We start from the raw sequence: 22,345 nt of genomic DNA, 5'->3' as shown, positions 1-22,345 counted from the left end.
TGGGGTGGGGGTTGGTGAGGGGTTGAGGTGGGGGTGGGTGAGGGGTTGGGGTGGAGGTGGGTGAGGGGTTGGGGTGGGGGTGGGTGAGGAGTTGGGTGGAGGTGGGTGAGGGGTTGAGGTGGGGGTTGGAGGTGGGTGAGGGGTTGGGGTGGGGGTGGGTTAGGGGTTGAGGTGGGGGTGGGTGAGGGGTTGAGGTGGGGGTGAGTGAGGGGTTGAGGTGGGGGTGGGGGTGGGTGAGGGGTTGGGGTGGGGGTGGGTGAGGGGTAGGGGTGGAGGTGGGTGAGGGAGGGCTGTTTTGTGGGTACAGTTTCAGTGACAGAAGATGAGAAAGCCCTGGAGATTAAGAGGAAAGCTTTATCAACATTGACCTGTAAAGATGGTATCCAAGGAACATCGTGTCAGGTGTTTTTCCACAGTGGAAAAAGAAAAATACACTAGGTCCCTCTTTCACCAAGGCAAGAGATTGGGTATTTTGCCAAGAACAGCCAGATGTTGCAACCCTTTTGGGGCCCGCATATCAGATATTTACATTACGAGTCATAACAATATCAGTTGTACGAAATAGCAACTGAAATAATTTTATGGTTTGGGGTCCCCACAACATGAGGAACCGTATGAAAGGGCTGCAGCATTAGGAAGGTTGAGAACCATCGTTCTAGAAGATACATAGATGTTGGTATGAGCGCTTAGGCTCTGTGGACGGATAGAAGATACATGACATCTATCAATCAATCATCTATCTACCTACCTACCTATCTATCTATCTGCTGGTATAAGCACTCAGGCCTGCGTGAGGAATGGAGGCTGTGCACAGCCAGTGGTCTGTGAGAGCGGCAGTGACAGGACCCAGGACACAGCTGGAACGTAGGTGGCTGGGGGGAGGTCCCAGGTTGCATGGGAAGGCAAGGGGAAGTGTTGCTCACGGGATCCTTGCTCCAGTCATCAGGGTGCAGTCTGCATGAGTGTCTCAGTGGACCTGAGGGCTCGACAAGGAAGATTTACCCTCTGCTGCACAGCTGGGGAAACTGAGGCAGCTTCTAGATGGGTGTTCATCCTTGGCCTCATAGCCCAGAATAGGACCCGGAGTAGGAAGAGAGGAGCCCAGCCAGGAGAAGCAGGGGCATCACGCAAGGTTTTTGTGAAGGGAGTCAGGACCCTGATATTGAGTGCAGATTCAACTGTAGAGGTTAGGGCAGGTAGTCAGGGAGAGCTTTCTGGAGGAAGGGGAAACTCGGTGGAGACCTATAGAAGAGCAGGAGGTGGCCAGAGAAGACTAAGAAGCCATTCTAGGGGTTTCTGTCCTGTGGAACTCACGGTGACATGGGAAGACAGGACATGAGCCATTTGTCTCTTGTTCCTCTCCACCCCTGAGGATGGATTTCTCTGAGAGATCTCTACCTGGGTGAGACAGGAAGGGGTGGGATCAAGATTCAGCTTGATCCCAAGTCTTGGTCAGATTTGTTGTTCACCGGAGCAGAAGCCACGGGCCCCCAGTCATATCTCTCACAGTCCACATCACTTCCAGGCTTGGGGGGATGGATCTTGCACTGGCCTCACCTCAGGGAAAGCCCCTTGCTTAGAGTTCCCTGGTCAGGTTCGGAGGTCATGGGGAACCAGCCATAGTAACGGTTGGCAGAGAGGGAGACGAGGACAGGAGGGGAATTCGGTCCGTCATTGGAATCAGAGGTGGGGTGTAAGACCCACTTAGCTATGGACTCCTTTGGGGAAAATCCCTATCCACCAGGCCTCAACTGCTCCCTGTGTTTGGATGTGAGGGGAGCAAGACGCCATGCCAGTTCTACCGGATTAGGGGCCTAGGACCTACCCTGTCTAAGCACAGGTTTGACTACTGTCGGGGGAACAGTGGAGCCGAGTTTGAGGTTGCCCTGGGTGCCTGGTTCTCTGCTGCACTGGCCATCACCAGGGTCCTGAGTCATCTTCCAGGCAGTGGTGACCGATCCGTGCCCCTGGCTCCCCCAGACCTCGTGACCCTGGGAGGTTTCTCAGGGCCAGGCCGTCCCAGGCAGGCAGTGCGCTGGAAATCTCAGCGCCGACCCAATGTAAGCGCAGGAAGTGGGGAGGACAGGCCGCAGGGGTTCCTGGCTGAGTGATGAGCCCTAGCCAAGCCCCCACTTTGGGTCACCTACTGCCCGTGGCCAGCTAGACCAGCCACTCCTCTGCAATCCAGCCCCTCTCCCTGGCTTTCCTCCTCCTCCACATTCCGGAGAGCTGCTGGTCAGCTCCAAGGACTCAGGCCCTGTAGACCTAGCTTGTCTCTAGCTGCCAGCTCTTCCCGGATGAGAAGTTTACCTTCCTGGGCTTCTGTCCCCTTTCCCAGAGGGAGAAATCGAGACTTATAAATCCCTAACCAGGATTCAGACTCAGCTTCCTGGGGTCCCAGGTTTGTGCTTCACCAGCTTCCTAGCAGTGAGTCATAATGTCTGGGGGACTAGCAGCTCAGTTAGAATGACTGAGTCTTCTGGTAGTCACAGCCTCCAGGGATCACGTTATCAAGCTGAGGTTAGAGATGGGATAGGGGCACTAAGGCTCAGAGGAGAGGAAGATGAAGATCTGAGCCCGCAATGAGGGAGCTGAGCTGAGTTTGGCCGGAAGGATGCATGCCACTGATTGCACAGGCTGTGTGGTAGGAGGGGCCTGTCCTGACTCAGTGCTGTCCGTCTGTGTGCCCACAGCTACTCATATCTGCAAAGGAGTCCTCAGGGGCAGCCTAACCCTCAGCCTTCTGCCTGCCCTTCAAGGCTCATTTCTTTTTAAAGGGGAGGGTTTGGGGGGGCATGTGATGGACCACTCTCCAGAGGTCAGTGGTGGCTTGCCTTCCTTCTGGATTAGGTGGCGTAAGAACAGGGCCACATAGGCTCTCATGGGACCTTTCTTGGCTTTTGTGCCCTGGGTTGGCTAGTAAGGCATCACCAATCAAACTCATCAATGTTCTCCATCTAGGCATCAGCAATCAAAGCTGTTGCTATACACTGGATCTAGGGCTGATGCTGAGGAGTTCCTGGTTCATCACATGGTCGTGCTGAGGAGCCACAGGGAAGTCTCATTTGAAATGTAGTGCAAACAACTTGCAGCAAGCCTTAAAGCTGTTATAATTGTAGATCGTCAACACTGGTTGTGTTTATACACCTGTACCCATGTACAAGAACAGATTCACATGCATGTTGTCACCTTACCCACTGTGAGGTTCAAGGCTGGAGCTGGGACACACACCAGCTTCTGTGATCCAGCTTCCCTTTCTTTCTCTTCAGCTTCAAACCCTAATAATGGCCTTTTATTCAGCACGTAGTATGTGACAGGCAAGATACCAGTCTGCTGATTCATCAGTTTGCACCAAGGTTGCAGAGGTAGAGGGGCTGACTTTCCAAACATGGCCAAACTGTATCATGGATCCTGTCGATTATTGATGTCTGTTGTAGGTGTGAGAAGGGAATACTGGTGAAGTATCATGAGTCCCATCAATTAGTAATGTCTGCTGTAGGTGCAGCAAGGGAGTACTGATAAAGTTGCTTCATGTGCACCCTTATTTGTGAGGCATATACTATTGCATGCTTTCCGCTTAACCACGAGTCGTTTAGTAAGTTGCCTCTAAACTTTTGTGAAGCAAAACTTTGTGTAACTAAGTAATGATTCATTATAAATAAGTATTAAATGATTGGGCATCAGTTATTTCTGTAGGTAAAAACCCACCCAGGTTCCAGGGCCGTTAGCCTATAGCGTAGTTGTGTATGTGTCCGGGAAGAGTGTTCGTTTGAGCGATCACATCTTGGAGCACTGCACAGCATGGATTTTAGCCCTCTCTACCTCCCCATTCCAGGTGCTCTTGTTTAGTGGACAACTCGAACAACCGCACACAGTGTTCAGTGTCCTGCAAAACCCACAGTTAATATCCTCCATGCTAAATCGAGTGCTCATTTTACTGTGTGCAGCACAGGGTCCAACCACCGTCTGGGTATTGGACATCTATTTGCGTTCCAGGATAGCTGGTGCTTGGTCTGAGGTGACATGAGGGGGAAGAAGGACGACCGGCACTAACAACTCACCCTGTGTTTGTGCCACACGTGGGCAGGATCCTTCTGGTGCCATTAGCTACAGCCAGATCCTGTGGGCCCCAGGTTGTGAATGGTCCCAGTGAAGGGCCTTCAGGGACCGCTGGATTCCACCCAGGCCAAAACCTTGGCCACTAGAGATTTGGGGGCGAGGCCTGCTTGGCACTTGTCCCATAAGCTTCTAACTGCTCCTCTTTCACAGGGACCCTGCTGGGCTTGGGCTTGTGCATGTGGCTGTCGCTTGGCTGAGCAAGGGGTGCTTGAAAAACACCTCCTGAAAGTAGAGAAAGTGTGAGCCATCTGGGGTGGGGAGTGAGGGCGGAAAGCAGTCCTCTGAGGCAGGAGATTTACTGCGCTCATTTGGCTAGACCCAAGGACACCAGGAGGCCCAGGGTGAATGCCTTCCGGAGGCCAGCTTGCTGTTTCGCTGTTCAAAGTCACTGTCAACATGGTGGTACCCTTGGGGCTGCTCTACCTGATACCGTTCTATGATCTATGAAGATGGGGAAACTGAGGCCAGGGATAGAGGCTGTGGGTTGCTGAAACCTATCTGGTGGGCTCTCTGGGTGTGGTTGTCTGACTGTTCAGCCAGGCTCCTTCATGGATCATTGCCTCCTGTGTGTTCGTGTGGCTTTTCCAGACAAGGATGATAGTGAGGCTCAGAGAGCCTGGATCGCTTGCTGAGGTTCACACGGCCCCAGGACGAGAGAAGATAAAATGTTACAGAGACAAAACTTGACAGTCCCAGGGACACAGTCTGGGTCTGAAGCTAGGATGCAAGCCAGGGGCCTTTGTGTCTCAGGGCCTCAACTCCCTTGTCTCTACAGTGAACTAATGACTCCTGGAATGGTGTGAAATTTGGCACTATGTTGGCCATATTTACACTCAGCCAGGCTGACATTTGGTGGGCTTGGCCACCAGACGAATGAACTTGCATATCTTCTGTCTCAAAAAACAAACAAACAAACAAACAAACAAACAAACAAACAAAAAACAAAACACCTCCACCAAAAGAACCGAAACCCAACAAATAAACAACAAAAGAACTGGGAAGGCAAGGACCCTCTGTAGAGGGATGCCAGAGTCACAGGGGACAATGTCCACATGGTACAATGAGGCAGACCACGCCAAGTGTTTTGAGACAAGTCTCACACTGCTCAAGACAGTCCCTACTGGCTTCACAGTACTTCCTTACCTTGCCTTGACTCCAGTTCCTGGACAGTCGGAGGCTGACACATAGCCTGAAGTCATGAATAGCTCTGAGTCTTCTTACCTCAAGCGCTTGCCGAGTGGCGGGCTACCTGTCTTTCCTCTGAGTGACTGCACCTGAAGGAAACAGCTGACACACCGTTGCCAGGGGTGCCCGGTCCGTTGCTAAGGGGCAAGAGGCAGAGCTGAGGATCCGCACCCTCAAGGGCTTCTCAGAGGAGGGCTGTCTGACTCAGGTTTTAAGGATACACAGGAGTGTGCCAGGAGGCAGAGCGGTTCAGCTAGGCCAACATGAAGGCTTGAGGATTGTATGGGATAAGGGAAGAGTGTATCCTTCCAGAGGCTTGAAGGGTGGGATGGAAGTAGCAGGGAGTGGTCTAGCATGGAGGCCTTCATTCCCTTTATCCGATCAGTAGGGGCCAGGAGCAAGTTGCCTGGTTGTCACATGGAGAATGTGCTGAAGAAGGACCTGGGGACCCATCACAGCAGAACAGCTGAGAGGGCCCAGGGGAAAGAGATGGGTGCCAGAAGCAGCCTCTTAAGGGGACCTTGGAGCTCACTTAAGGCACTCTGGTTTGGTGGCCAAGCTGACCTCCACCCTGGTTTGAGGTCGCACTCCCCAGGCCTCGCTGGCTGCAGGAGAGGGGCTCGCCCTGCGACAGAAGAAATATTTGCTCAGCTGTAAAGCCCAGGTCAGGCCTGATCCACACGAGAGGAAGTCAGCAAACCTCGGGTGAGACCAATCATAGAGTTGGCCCCTCCTTCTGTCCCTCTTCTGATGCCCACTCTGAACCAGTGACTACAACCCTTCCCCCACTCCCGTTCCTCCCCCATCAAACACATCTCTTTCTTTCATCCTTTCCCCACGTAATGAGGACTGGCCTTTATTTTTTATTACTAGAAAAAAAAAAAGTCTAAACTCAGCAGCCACTGATTTGCACAGAAGACACCGCCAGGCGTTGGGGACAAAGCTTTGAAGTCTGGGCAGCCGGACGGGCCACTGCTGTGCGACCTTGGTGACTTTGGGCAAGTCACTCTGCTTCTCTGAACCTCTTTGGGCTTTTCTCAGAAGTCTGTTCTCAAATTGCTATCAAGATTTAGTGAGCAAATACACAGGAAGGCATGTGGGATAGCCTGGCACATCCCAGGTGCTCGGGACATGGAGCCAATGACCCTCCAGAGCCCTCGACATCACTGTGGCTTTCTTTAATACCATGGCACAACACAGTTGTGTCTTCAGCCATGGCCAGATCCTAACGTATGCCCTGTGGTCCTCAATTTTTGCTATTAGGCCTGCTTCACTCCTGCACCCGCCCTTGAAGAAAACAGGGTTAGGTCTCATGACTTTGTATTGTCCTTGGAGGACCGTGGGGAGGGGAGAATGTGCCTCCCCTAGAGAGTAACGCTCTCCTCCTGTTCAATTTAGATACCGGGCAGGCATCCTGAACTCCAGAGGGAGAGGTCTGTGTGATGAGGAACGGAAAGTGGCCTCTGGGCCACAAGTGACAGGACTCCTTGCCAAGGACAGACTGTGACACTGGGGTCATGACATACACAGGTACATTTCATCTACCTGCCTCGACTGCGGACACAGGCTCCTGAACACTTTTGCAGGTTTCCAGTAGCCAAAGCCAGGGCTGAGGGGCTGGAGTCAAACTCAACTCAACCCGATGGTTTCCCAGGACTCCCGGGGCCACCGGTATAGAAACCTACAAACAGCTCAGCTCTTTCAGTCTGCAGAGATGGAGGTTCCTCAGGTTGTCCGTCAAATGTTCCGGCCATTAGATGGTCCTTCCAGAACCAAGAGATGAGGTATGGGCCATCCATTGTGAAGAGCGGGTGGGATGAAGTCACAGGAACTGAGGATAACCGTGGGATTAGACGAGAGCAGTGGATATTATGATAGACGGCCTCCTTGGCCAACTGCTATGCGCAAGCCTGGGAAGTCAGGGCTACGCTCAGGGGAGAGGCACTCAAGTGTCTCTAGCTCACATGGGAAGGAGGGGTGAGAAGGTAGGTGGAGATCAGAGGAAACTCAACCTCTGAAATTTCATCTAGGGCCTCGCTTTTGGAGCCCCAACAGCAGCAAGCTGTGATCTTCTAAATGCCAGAGGAAGCCATGTGTAATATTGCCCAGGCTAAGCCTAAATTTTGGACACTTCTGCTTCAGTCTCTGGTGTCCCGTGGGTCACAAGCATGTGTCATTCCATAGGGCAGGAAACATTTTCTACTTAATCTGTGTCATTCTGTGGAGGTCACAGCTTAGGCACGGAGGTTGCTGATCAATAAATTATTGGATTAAATGATATCCCAAAAGGATTTGTTCCCTCCTGGGAAGGTGACAGAGACCAGTGGACTCCTTGCTGTCTAAGGTTGTCCCAGGACCTGAGGGATGTGAAGCCACCTTCTTTCCCAGCAGGTGGCCTTGCTGAACCCCCAAAGAGGCTGCTGGCATTTGAAATGTTTCCTGTATTCTCTTTCCAGAGGTCAACAGTGCCCCAGTCCCCACCCGAGAGAAAGCAGAAACAGGGAGAAGTAGGGAAGGAGGGTTTCCCGTCTCTGGACTCTGGATATTTTGGGCTATTTTGAAATGCCCTGAAGGCACACTCACACACAAGGCCGATTTAAGCATACCAGGAAATGCTCCCGGGTGGAAACAGGAGTGGGAGGCATGCTGGGGCCCTGCATGGCTGCTCTGTGCCATAATCTGGAACAACTGCCAATTCAGGCCCTTCAGTGCCTCACTCAAACACTCTTTGACCGGAAGGTCATTTGAAGGCCATCTAGCTCACATTTTCTCCCTCCATCCCAGCAGAACCCACTGAACATTTCTTGGCTATATCCGTGTCTTTACTGTGTCTTTTGGTAGAAGGGAGAGAAAAAAAATGAGGGGGGGTGTTTCAAAGTAAGCTAGATAAGTAGATGAAAAAAGAGGGAGTTTGGCTTCAGGTATGGCTGGATCCAGCAGCTCCGATGTATTGTTAAAGCCGAGTCTCTGAATAGCCCTTACTTCTACTGCTTCCACACCAGACTTGTTCTCAGTACCATGAAGAGGTTAGACATCTTCCTTCAGTCTCAGGTGCTCATCAGTCCCTCGGAAGATATTGTCACGAGTTGTTCTCTCTGACCGGTCTTAGCCAGTTCTCTCTCTGCAGGCTCAGATCCTCACAGACCGGCACATGGCCAGCACTGAGCAGCTCTATCCTTGATAACTTTACGCTTCCTAAGCTTCAGTGTCATTGCAGGGTTTGCCTAAATCCTGAATAATCAGTTCTTGTCTTCTTGTGTCTCCGGCACCTGGCATAGGCCCACTTATCGATGCTCAGTCATTGCTCGTCGAATACCAAAACCGGCAGGCTAGAGTTCTACAACCGGAAACTGCATATGGAGTATTGGACATGTGATGAATGCATCTCTTCGTTGTTGACCATTGTCCTAGATGAATTCTTCTGGGTAAAGACCCTGAGGTTCTGAGGTGACAAAGTTGCATTCAGAAAGCCCCCAACAAGGTGGCCGAGACTTCCTTCCTTTTCCTTTGAGGTGGATGAGGCAAGGAGAGAGCAGGGAAGAGGAAGGACAGAGAGAGAAAGAGGAAGAAAGAGAGGAAAAGTAGGAGGAAGGGGGAGGGGAGGGAGGAGAATGGGGAGGGGAAGAGGGAGGGAGAAAGGGAGAGAAGGGGTAAAGGGAGGGAGAAAGGGGTAGGGAGGGGGAGAAAGGACAGAGGAGAGAAAGAAAGCATGGAAGGCTCAAATTTCTCTCTCTCTCTTTTTAAAAATTATTCTTAACTTGCTTTTCTGCCACAGTCTCCAAAGAAACTGATTGATTAGTGAAGTTCAGTGGGACAAAGGATCACAATGCATGGGCAGGTTTTTAATAGGACCGATGTCATCCGTACTGATACGGAGTGTCCATACATTGAGAAGGAGCTGCTAGAGTTCAAATCTGAGGTGTAGCTGAGAAAGGACTCGGTCCTGGTAGCTGACATGGAGAATGTTTTCCCTTGGGTGCTGCAGGGGAGCTTAATACCGGCCTTGAATGACAAGACCCAGATTTTTCTTGCCTACACTGACTTCTTATTGTTAAAATATATATGTACAGTTCCCATAGAGGCCAGCAGGGGGCGCTGGATCCTCTGGAGTTGGTGCCCCAGATGGTTGAGCTGCCTAGCACAGGTGCTGGGAACTGAACTCAGGATCTTGTGCATCTACTGCAAGCACTCTTAACCACTAAACCATCTCCCCAGCCCAGGGTCTCCTTATCTTAATAAGACACTTGCTAGTGAGTTTGATGCCAAGTGTAAGGGGTCATGAGAGGGAATGTGAGCTGCAGTTGCTGGCGGAGGGCTGATCCGGTTGCTCCAGAGAGGTCCCAAGTCACACCATCACTGGATTTTCTTTGACAGTGCCAGACAGGTGGTTGTTGGAGGGCTTGCCACGGCTCTGGAAGAAACACAGTAGGACAAGCACATGTACAGACATTTTTAGGAGAGTAACTTTAGGATTCTTGAAGACTCCCCTAAGTCTCACAGGCATGGATATATGTGAAGGTATGAGCAAAAGGAAAAAACCCCAGTCAGGACATCTAGAGAGACAGCGCCTGACTTGCACCTGAAGCACAGGACAGAGCCCAGGGCCATTGAGTGGACTGGAGAGTTCAAAGTTCATGGGGTGCTGGGTAACGTTATCAGACGGTCTCACCTAAGCAGCAGCAGCAGTAACAACGCCATCCGGGTCCCTTTTGTGGACTCCCTAAAGTTTCAGCTGTCTTTGAGCAATTTGATTGTGCCCCAAACCAAGATAGGCATCTTGTTGTTAATAGAAATACAACAGGAAGCGCCAGCAAAGAAACACCCAGAAGGCCAGTCAGGTAGCACCAGACGTGACAAGCAGCGAGAAAACACGTCCAGTGAGGAGAACACACAAAACCACCAGGACTGACGCAAACCTTAGATTTGGACCAAGGCATTAAAAGTTGTAACTTAAGGCCAAGAGACATGGCTCCAGGTTAGGAGCACTGGCTGCTCTTCCAAAGGATCTGGGGTCAGAGCCACCACCCACATGGCAGCTCACAGTTGTCTTTAATTCTAGTTCCAGGCAGATATAAGCCCCTCTTCTGGTCCTCACAGGCACTGCGTAGGAGGAGCGTATGCATACAGGTGAAAAACCCTCAGACACATATTTAAAATTTTTAAAATTATAATTCTACTCTGTACATTAAGAAAAAACTAAAGGGGAACTAAGAAGACAGCTCGGTGGTGAAGTGTTTGCCATTTGAGTAGGGGTGCCTGCATTTGATCCCCAGCACCTGTGTAAAGAAAATTAAAAAATCGAGGTGCAGTGTTATGTGTGCCTGTAATCCCAGCTCTGGGAGTGGAGAGAAAGGGGGACCCTGGAGCTTCTTGGCCAGGCAGAAGTATCTAGAGTTCAAGTTGAGCCTTAGACTTTTTCTTAAAAAGGAAGAAAGAGAAAAGAAAGAAAAAGAAAAAGATCTCACAAAGGACTGGAGAGATGGCTCAGCAGTTACAAGTCCTTGCAGCTCAATAAAGCAGACACCCTCCCACACATACTACACACACACACACACACACACACACACTACACACACACAGACCCTACACATACACTACACACACACACTACACACACACTACATACACACACATACCCCACACACTACCCACACACTACACACCCACTATACACACCCACTACATACACACACTACACACACACTACATACACACACTACACACGCACATCCCACACAGCACACACACACCATACACACACTACACATACAAACACTACACACACACACACACACACACACACACACACACACACACATATCCCCAGCTCCATGGGAGAGTGGCGCCTGGAGAAGGGCTAGACTTCTAGCTTTCAGCCTAGCCAGGCAAACACAGACCAGGTTCAGGGAGAGACTCTGCCTCAAAGTAATAGACACGGTGGCAGAAGAGGACAGGATGCCCTCCTCTGGCCTCGTGCATGTGCACAGGTATGTACCCTTCCCCCATCTTTATTTTTAGAAAGAAGAGACAAATCTTGCAAATAACTTGGGTTGGGGGAAGGACATAATATTCAAGGAACAGATAAGAAGTCTCAACAGACTCGTCTATGGAGCCAGCACGGGTGAGAAGCTAGAGAGGCTGTGTCTCTAAGGTTCTGGGAAAGTCAGCAGGTGATTTAGAAACCTATGCTTAGACAGGAAGACAGACTTGAAAAATTACGGTGAAATAAAATTTTCCCAATATATAAAAAGACAAACAAACAAACAAACAAAAAACCCCAAACCCTCATTTGGTATGACGGGTTAAAGAGTATCCTATAGATAGATAGCGGGCAAAATACAATTCATACAAAAGAGTAAAGAACGCTAGAGAGAACGATGGATAAAAACGCAGTATTGCAGGGCTGGTTGGCTCAGTGACACTGGCTGTTCTTTCAGAAGACCTGGGTTCCAGTCCCAGACCCCACAGGGTGGCTCACAGGAGATCCAACTCCCTCTTCTGACCTGCGCAGGTACCACACACACACATGAGATCCATAGACAAACGTGCCGCTAAAACGGTCATATGCATAAATAGTTAAATCCTGAACAATTGCAATAGTTCTGTTATGATAGCTGTCTCCTTGAAGAAAAGCTTTTCAGGCATGATGGTCCATATCTGTATCCCCAAAACTGGGGAGGCTGAAGCAGGGGTAATGAGACTCTATCACTTAACTTCCCCAACAACCCTCAGCCCCGCAAAGTGGATTTTAAAAGCCCGACGCACACAACTGTGTGCTTTGACAAACACGCTAATTTTTAGACTTTATCAGTCCGGGTGCATACATGCACTAAAACATCTCATTGTATACACATACACAATTATGAATACAAGAAAATCCACTGACTTTGATGCAACACCAGAATTACTTGAAAGGTACAAGCTATCAAAGGTCACCCCAGGAAGTGGCATGATGCCACCCGTGTGCCTGTGACCCCAGCGTCAGGGAGCTTAGGAAAGAGGACTCAGGTAAGCCAGGGCTACATAGTGAGACTCTGGTGAGGGTTTGGGGTGGGGGTGGGCCAATGGGGGGAAGGGCAGACCAACAGGGGGAGGGGCAGCCTATGAGGGAGAGACAGCAGATGGGAGGGAGAGAGAAGGAGAAATACATGTAAATGTTCTATTAAAGAAACTACGTTATAGTTTAAAACCACCTCACAGAGGAAACATCAGGATTCACTCTTGAATGCTACAAAATATTACAGGAAAATAAAAATAACACTAATTCCACAAAACTCTTCCTGGAGACTGAGGAGAAACTGATTCTCCTTGACTCTCTCTGTGAATCCAGCATCACCTTTGACTGTAACCAGAAAATGACAAACTCACTCACTCACACACACACACACACACACTCACACACACACACACGCACACACACACACGTACATGCACACACATGTGCTCAAAAACACACAGTGAATAGCTCCTGTGAGTACAGATGGGAAAGTCTCTAAGAAAATCTAGCCAAACCAAATCCAAGAGGGTTTGAGAGCCAAGTCGTGTTTAGTGGGGCATGCAGGCATAACGGCCCAAGTCCTATCCCTAGAACCCTCGGAAAATGCCAGGGTCAGGGGCATATGTTTATATTCCCAGCGCTAGGGAGGTGGAGTCAGGCAGATCTCCCAGGCAAGGCAGCCTGACTAGTGAGCTCTAGGCTAATGAGAGACCCTGTGTCAAAGAGAAGGATGGGTGGTTTTCCCAAGGCACAGTGCTCAAGGTGGTCCTCTAACCAACACACACACACATGCATACATAAATGTGCATGCATACACACATACACACACAAACACATGCAGATTTGTGCATATACATGCACTGGAAAACATTTTTTAAAGGGTCTGGGATGAGTCCACCCAACAAACTAGATTAAGATTTGTGATCTTAAGTAGAGTCATCATGTGACATTAAAACACCCATGTGGCTTTTGGAAGAAAAACCTAAGGAAATCAAAGATGCCGGGTACGCTTCACAGAAAAGAGATGTCTGGATAGACAGTAGAGCACATGCCAAGGTCCTGAGGTAGGAACGCATTGGTTGATGTAGACATGGGGAGAAGCATGGCGTAGCTGGAGCATCGTGAATTAGAAGGCGGGCGGAAGACGAGCTCTGGCTGGAACATACCAAGTTCCACCATGTTCCAGGGAAGGGTTTCGCTTTCGTACAGGTACAGTGGAACCCGGATGTCTCTGTATACACAGCATGTGCTTCCTTCTCTGTACACATACGATGTGTCTCCTCCACCAGGAGTTAGGAAGCAGAGGGGTGGCTCCATCCTACTCCGAGGACCAGTGCCGCTCCAGGGCCCCGGGCACAGATGGCTTCTCGAAATGCAGATGGAGGGTGGAGAGTGGGAAAGACTTGCTAGAGGAGGCCTTTCACCTGGGCTGGGAAAGACTCCTAGTCTGTTTTACAAGGGATGGTCGAGTAGCTTCTGGAGGTGGGCAGAGGGAGTGATCGGCCGGCAGGACGGCCGCAGAGACTTCGACATTTGCACAGTGTGACATTTACGTCTCCTTGGCCCTGGCACACGGTGGCTCTGGCAATGGACCCCCTCAGCCTGGTTGTGAGTCTGCACAGCTCACACTACCTGCAGCAGCCACTTCATTCATGTTGGTTGAATGAGTACATGAGCAACGGAAGAAGGAAGCCATCGGTTAGGAGCACGTCTGGGGCAAAGGCAAACACAGACCTCCGCCTCCTACCCAGCCCTGGGAGACCCAGCTCCCCGACTCAGGGCACCAGGCTTCAAACTCTGGGCCACACTATTTCCCAAGCTAGTAAGAAATTACCTGCTCCCTACTCCAGCTCTACCCTCAGCAAAAGGAGACCCTTTACAAGATGGCTACGGGACCGGATTACCACAAGGGTCCTGCAGTGGTGAACGATGGGTACTCAACGGGCAGCAGACCTGGGGTTTCTGGGTCCATGACTGGCTCTCCATTTAAGTGTTACAACAGCTTTGTCAAGTAGGATGTGTGTAATGAACATACCTGGCAGAGAACAAGTCAAAGTTCAGAGAGGTTCAGTGACTTACTTGTAGTCACACAGTTTGCAAGAACAGAAACTAGGATTTGAACCAGGTTCTGAGCACATATTCCTTTGGAGTTTATCTATGGCTTGTGTTCTTTCTCATTCCCCTTCATGTGCATGTGTTTATGTACATGTGTGCATGCATGTGCATTTATGTGCATGTGTGTGTGTACACGTGCACATGCGTGTTTTCCTCAGTCACACGAAATTTCAGGGTCTCCACACTAAACCTGGAGTTCACTGGCTAGGCCTCAGTGACAGGTCAGTGTACCCCAGGGCTCCTCCTGTCTTTGCCTTTTCACTGCTGGGATTCTTGGTGCTCACAACAGTGTCTGGCTTTTGTACATGGAGAGAGGGGAATTCAAACTCAAAATTTCACGCCTGTGGCTAGCTAGCACTTTATCCAGTGAACCCCTCTCCAGCATTATTCTGGAGTGACTGGGAATCTGCCAACAGCCTGTGAGGGAAACACACTTTTTCCCTTGGCCCCTTCTCTTTTTTTTCTAAGTCTAGGGTTATACTCAGAAATGAGAGGGGTCGAACCTACACAGTGGGGTCCACTACCAAAGCAACCTGCTCTGTTGTTTTCTACCTGGGCCTGCAGGCACCTCAAAGGGAAGCAGGGCCTTCCAGGGCCCAATCACATAGCCATGAGCTTCACAAAGCCATCTCTATTCAAGTAGAGTTGCTTGGGGTTCCTTGAGGGCCCATAGCTTCACTCCCAAGAGAGACTTCTGCTGGTGTGCTCTGCTTGGGAAGAGAAGAGACCTGGGAAGTGGCTGGAGATGGTGACTTGGGCGGGCCCCAGAGTAGCCGTAATTGCTGGGCACCAGAGCCCAAGCCAGACCCTCTGACAGAGACATTTATAGCTAGCCAGGCTGGGCACCATTTAAGTGGTTTTCTCTCTGGTGTATCCCTTTAATAAGTGAGACAAGCCCTCCAATTACAGCAGGTTCTGGGGCAGCTTGGCTTCATTGTGAAGTTCTTCAGAGGTCAAGGGGAGGCTACTCTGTTCACTGACCTTGAGGGCTGGACTTTCAATCTCATGCTTTTAAACCATAGACTCAGCTATCTGGGATACCTGGGTCCTTGAAGCAAGCCAAGCAGCTGTGAGCAGTCATCCTGTGGACACAGTTCGATTCCAGTGGCAGCCTAATGGGGATGAGGGGCTCACTGCCTGATAAAGTAGCCACAGGCAAATCGTTCTTGAGACATTCTCTCTCCTCAGGGACTTATCTTTAGGGTTAATCCCCAGCTTTGTGGTAGAACGCACAAACCCTGGGTTCTCCCTCCAGCACTTTAAAAATACATAGTTGGTAAATAGATTATATCTATATTTATATCTATATATCTATATGTAGATGATAGACAGAGAGATGATATATTATATGTAATCATATATACGATCTCTTGTATATATATGATAGTATGGTGGTTTGAATGAAAACAGCCCCCACAAACCCTTTTAGGAACTATGAGGAGGTACGGCTTTGTTGGAGGAAATGTGTCACTTGGGGGGGGGTGGACCTTGAGGTCTCATATGCTCAATTCTTCCTGCTGCCTGAAGATTAGATGTGGAACTCTCCACTACCTCTCTAGCACTATGTCTGCCTGCACGCTGCCATGCTTCCCACCATGATGATAATGGATGGGGTAAACCTCTGAACTGTAAGCCAGCCCCAATGAAATGTTGTCCTTTATTAAGAGTTGCCTCAATCATGGCACCTCTTCAGAGTACTAGAAATCCTAAGATAGATACTAGATAGATGATAGACAAAATAGATGACAGATAGATAGAAAGATGATAGACATATGGGTAGATAGGTAAATAGATGATAAATAGATGGATAGATGTTAGATAGATAGATAGATAGATAGATAGATAGATAGATAGATAGATAGAATGTGAGTGTGTTTAGAAAGTAGACCTCAACAAACTTGTCAAACAAAGGTAAATCATACTAGATAGAGTGAGCCTAACCCAGCCACTGATACACTAATAAGAAGAGGTAGTTGGGGTACACAGACACACATGGAAGATGGCTACGTGAAGACATAGGGAAGCAGGGAACACCATCTGACAACAGAAACAGCCCGGATCCACGCTAACACAAGCCAGGAATGTTAGCCAGCCACAGAGACCAGGAGAGAAGTGAGAAAGGGCTATTTCTTCACACCACAAGAGGTGCCAACCTTGCCACCATTTTGATTTCCTACTGGCTCGAAGAGTGTCTTGACTATTTAGCTGGGCCCTGGTTGATAGTTTGGGTGTGGCAACTTTCCCTGCTGTAAAATGGCCCTAAGAACTGTGCTCATGTTCCAGAGCTGGTATAGTGGTTTACATGGGTTATCTTGTGCCTAAGAGGTGGCACAGTCCCCTGGGGCAGAGCTGTCAGCAGACCCTTTGACTGGTATGAAGCTGGTGTATCTCTATGTCTTTATTTTTATGTTTAGTATATGCAAGTGTGCATATATGTGTGTAAACATGTATTTGTTTACCCACCAGTTCCCACATGTTTACATGTGGGAACTGGTGGGTAAACTCTTGTGACATCCTCAGAAACAGCTTCTTTGGGACAGTATCTCATTGGCTTGGGACTCATCAACTAGACTAGGCTGGCTGACCAGACAGTCCAAAGAGTCTGTCTGTCTCTGCCTCCCCAGCATTGGGAAGACAAGTGTGCATGCATGGTGTGTGTATGTGTGTGTGTGTGTGTGTGCGTGTGCGTGTGTATGTACATTTGTAGTATTTTCATGTGGGTTCTGAGGGACTGAACTCAGGTCCCCATGCCTGTGGCATGCCCTTCACCTGCTGAGCTATCCCCGAGCCCCTGAGATATCTTTAAACATCTTTAATTCACCAGTTTAACAGAGCGGTCTGCACAACAGCTTGGAAGGAAGGCTGTGAGCGGCTGAGCCCACCCCATTTTTTCCAGCCCCTCCGTCCTTACAAGATCGGGGGAGGGGTCCTGAGTTTCTGATTTCAAAGTTTTGGTTATGAAATTAACACCTATTGGAACATTTTCCCCCCAAAACTCACATGTTTGTCAAGTAGTTTAGAGGTGTGTGGGGCATGAGGTGACAGCCACGTCCCCTGTCACTGTTTCAGGATTCTTCTACCAGCCTTTCCAGCTGTTCTTGTGTACACTAAAGAGGAGACGAACAGCTTGCTTCGTTTCTTTATTCGCTGTCGTTTTTAACAAAACAGGGGCCATGGCTACCTATCTCCCTTTGTTTCACGGTCACCTTCCTTTGCAGGGATCTAAAGAGAGGTCATGTTGCCCAGTGGCCAGGCTGGAGAGAGTCACACTCTGGGGAGCCTGGGAACTCTGGAGCACAGGGCCTCTCTGCTAAACAGAGCTTTTAACCCTCCTTAGCATCTCAGCACCAGCTTGGATCCTGAGCCTGAACTGAGAGGTGCCCGAAGGAGGAAGGAGAGACTGTGAGGTTCAGAACCCTAGCAAGTTGAGTATGGCTAGCAAGAAAGTCATGGGCCTTCTGTGGGTCGGGGCAGTGGTGTCAAAAGGAAGGGGTCCAGGGGCCTCTGTCAGCCTCCCTGCTGGCACACACCCCTCCTTGGTGATGTCCTCATTCCCTTGTTTATGTGGACATCTTTGAATTCCTGAGTCCTCTTTGGTGGGGCCACCCGGCCCACAGGCGCTCAGCACCCCACGAGTAGCTCAGCTGCACGAGGGTAAGGCGAGTGTCTATCTGCCTTGCTTCCGAAGTTCCTAGGCAGCACCCCCCCCCCCATGCTGAGGCCCCTCAGAAAGCATCCCACCTGGTGGCCATTCAACTTGGGCTTGTATGGCTCCAGAGACAGGCAACTCATTACCTTCTAAAAAAGCTGGTCCCCTTGAGAGAATTGTGGTGGGGGTGGGGAGGGGAAAGGGATGACATCTGGGTGTAAAGCTGATTCTGGGTGAGTTTGAAGTTGAGGGAAGGCTCGGTGAATCTCAGTTTCCCTATCTGGCTTCCTTGGTTCTGTGTTTATCAAATTGCATTTTTTAAGCTATTAGTGAGCCATGGCGTCGAGCTAGTGGGCTTTGACCCCCAGTCTTACGAGGAGAAATAGACTAGAGTGGAAAGCCCCAGTGTGGATAACTCTCTTGAAAGGTGCAGTCTGAATACAGCTGTGCTGGACACGGGAAGGTGACAGGTTCCGTGGGGGCAGGGTCTCCAGCTACGCTGAGGGTGGCCACAAGTTGTTCTCAGAAATAGGGCTGTCTTCTTGTCCACTCCATCTTAGCACCCAAGCCCAGGCAGGGGCCCCAGAGGCGGTGGGAACAAGGAGACCCCCTCATCTCTTTCTGGTGCATCCCCTGGGCTGTAAGAGCCCCATAAATCGTCTGGTGGGAGCCAGGGGCATAGAACTTCGTGATTTATGCCCTGCAGGGACCGCCCCCTCAGTCTCCTCGCTGGCTCTGTGGGGCCAAGGCCTGGCAGGCTGGGGGCTCCAGACAGCCCTGTGGTTGCCGTGGTGACAGGTTCGGGCTGGGCCATTCTACTCTTTCCCTTATACCCCTTCCCTTCTGCTTGCTTTCCTGACTCCCCAACATCCCTGCTGGGCATCCATCCCCCCTCCACAAGTTTAGGACTCTCTGTGGAGGGCTGCGGGGGAGGAAGTCCTGGTGGCCATGTGGCCATGACATGAAATGCAGTTTCAGGACATGCCCAGGTTGAAGTGCTGGAGGAAGGCTTGACTTCAGGGTCTTGTATGCTGTTCTGTTTCTGGTTAGCACACCATCATGAGTATGGTCTAAAGAACCGGTGAATGGGGAACCAGGGCAGAGACAATGTGGGGAGGGTGGGGGGCTCAGTAAGCAGTTAGATCTTCACAGGTTTCCTTCACCTCCTTTGTGAAATCACTGAGATCTGAGTTTCCTGCCTTCGGTGCTATCTGCGCAACAGTAGGTTGCCTTTGAGACAGCTCAATCCATAAAAGGTGCTCGCCATGCAAGCGTGAAGACCTGAGTTCAGATCCCCAGTGCCCACATAAGAATTCAGGTCCAAGTGTCTTTAACCCAAGCACTGGGGAACTGGAGACAGGCAGATCACTCAGACTCCACAGACAGCCAGTCTAGGCGAATCTGCCAGCTCCAGGTTCAGCGAGAGACCCTGCCTCAAAGGACAAGATGGAGGACGACTGAGGAGGAAACTAGCATGGAGCACTGGCCTTCACTCACATGTGTGTGCACATGTGCATGTACCTCCATGCTCACGCTCACATGTACATACGCATATATGCACATGAGCAGATGAATAAGTGTCCTGTAACTGTGCGGAGTCTTAAGAGAGGACAGTATGGTGGGCCAGAGACGGCCACCATCCCTGGAGTGACAGTGTTCAGTTCCCTCCCCTTGAACCAGCTCAAGTCTCACCATCAAAGGGGTGATTTATGCAGCCTCTATTCTCAGACCCTCAGTCAGCATACGAGGAATTGATGCTCCTCAAGGTTCTGTGCTGAAAAGGCCCTGGCAAGAGGGAAGTGAGGCCTATGGATGATCCATCACAGACCAAGGTGAGTGGCAGGGGCAGGGCGGGGCGGAGTGGGGCGGGACAGAGTGGGGCGGGGCAGAGCGGGGCGGGGCGGGGTGGAGCGGGGCGGAGTGGGGCGGGGCAGAGCAGAGCGGGGCGGGGTGGAGCGGGCAGCGAGCCATCAGGTTCCTGATCTCCCACTGGACATCAGAGTGCAGGTTCTCACTTCTCACAGCCTTCAGGATCTGTGCCGGAAGGAACTGAGCCGCCTTCCACCCGTGACCCTCCTGTACATGTGCAGGACTGAAGTGCCGGCAGAGCCTGCGGCTGACGCACTGTAGGCTTTACAAAGACCTCCGAGGCCGGGCAAGATGGCTCAGCAAATAGAGATGCTTACAGAGCAGGGCTGGTGACTGACTTTGATGCCCAGAACCCTTGATGCGTGAGACAAATGAATTCCTCCAAGTGGTCCTCTGATACTTATATGTGTGTATGTGAATATATATATATATATATATATATATATATATATATATATATATAAACACACACATATATGTATACATACATACTACTACTAATAATAAATAAAATAAAACAGACCTAGCAAGATTTCCCAGTGGGCAAAGGCACTTGTCACTTGGAGAGAATGAGTTCAGCGGCCTGTCTTTTGAGCTCCGCATGCACGCCGTGATGGACCAACTTCACATATGCATATAAATTAGCAAACAGACAAGCATGAATAAAATGAGTTCTGAGTAGCCCCATTGCAAATCCAAGTTCAGGTGACAGTGATGGAAAGCGTCTGCCTGATGCAGCTGAGCTACAAAGAAAGTTCTGGAAGCCCAGGAACTTGGTTCCCTGATGACTTCCTCTTCTACGAGCCCCCAGGGAAGATGGAGAAGCCCCTCTGTGCCTTAGGTTAAGGTGTCCCCACCTGTTGGACACTGTGGGCACATCTCTTACTGTGTGCGGCGAGCAACAGCGAGGGCCTGGGAGGGTGAGAACCAGGGACAGGGACAAGTGGCTGAGGTCACTATTTAGCATATCAAAGCAGACCTGGATGTGGGGGATACTCACCCATTACCCTAACACCAGTCCAGGAGATGAGCGGCCCTTCCCTATGTAATCCAACCGTTTTGGTTACCTGGTCCTTCCGCCCGCTTTCTCTTGGACCTCCTGGCTGCTGCTGCACCTGGCTCTCTTTCTTCCTTCTCCCTTCCTCTCACGTGGCTCAGGGTCATGTCCACGCTGGACTCCCACAGATGTCCCTGCCTCTGGCTGTGCTCTCCCACGTGTTTATAATAAACCTCCCTCTAGGAGCGCTCACGTTCCTTTCCTTCCCTTTTCATTCATTCATTCATTCATTCATTCATTCATTCCCTTCTAGACCCTCACCAAAAAGGCCATCTCTGGTCTCAAAACCATGACAGTTGAAGTGCGCTCTGTTTACCCAGTCCTTGGAGCAGCAGGCTTGTCCTTTCTGCTTGCCCGTCTTCCCTGGATGATTCGTCACATTGTATGGTGGTGCTGTTGTGTGTGTGTCGGTCTGTCTGTCGTTGTCCTTTGTACATGGACCTCTAGACTCTAGCAAGGGCCCTGCTAACGGTGCTCTCTAGCTGATGGTTGTGGAATAATGCCCCTCTCCTTGAGGCAGACTTGGACTTGACTCTGCCAGAGCAGCTAATGTTCCCACAGTGGGCATCTCAAGATGAAGAAAGCAAGTAGGTGTCTGGAAAGGACTCTGATGGCACTTCCATGACAAACTTGGTCCCCCTTCCACTGGGCCTGAACCCAGAGAGATGGGGCAGAGATCATGATGGTAGAGGTATTTGGGTCCCTACATTAACATTGCCTCCCACATCCCAGTGTATCTACAAGACCTAGAGGAGTGCCCAGAAGACAAGAGCTCCTTGGTAAGCCAGAGTCCATGTCTGCCCGCAGGAATGGGCTGAACTCATCTGAATCCCCAGCCCAGGAGCCTCAAGGCTCCAGCTAGGGAGGGGGAGGGGTGTGGAAGGCGCCTCTGCAGCAGTATCTGAGGCCTGGATTTGGACCCCAACTCTGCCCCCAGGGTTCTGGATGACCTTGGGCAAGTCACAAACATCTCCGTGGGTGTCAGCGAAAGCTAATAAAACCAGACCCCCGGCTTTTCAACTTGTGTCATGTAACCCCTGCGAATGACTTGCTTTAATTAAGATAAGAGCGTGGAGCGATGTTTGGGCTAAATGTTCTTTGATGTGCTGCGGCCTTCGGTTGTTGTTTTTGATGTCCAGGGCCGGGGAGCTGGACTGCGCTTCTCTGCACCCCTGGCTGGCTGCCTGCCTTCTACTCTTGGCCTTGTTAAAAGCACGTATGATCTAATAAAGGGAGTTTGATGGGGCTCCCTCCCTAGGGTGGGAGACTGTTCCATTCTCCCTGTTGCCTCCAAGAAGGGCCATTATGGGGCACCAGCTGAGTTCCATACTTTGTCCCCGTGCTACCTACAAGG

This window comes from Micromys minutus (assembly GCF_963924665.1).
Source record: "Micromys minutus genome assembly, chromosome: 9".
NCBI classification, from domain to species: domain Eukaryota; kingdom Metazoa; phylum Chordata; class Mammalia; order Rodentia; family Muridae; genus Micromys; species Micromys minutus.
Note: the sequence above shows the minus strand (reverse complement) of the source record.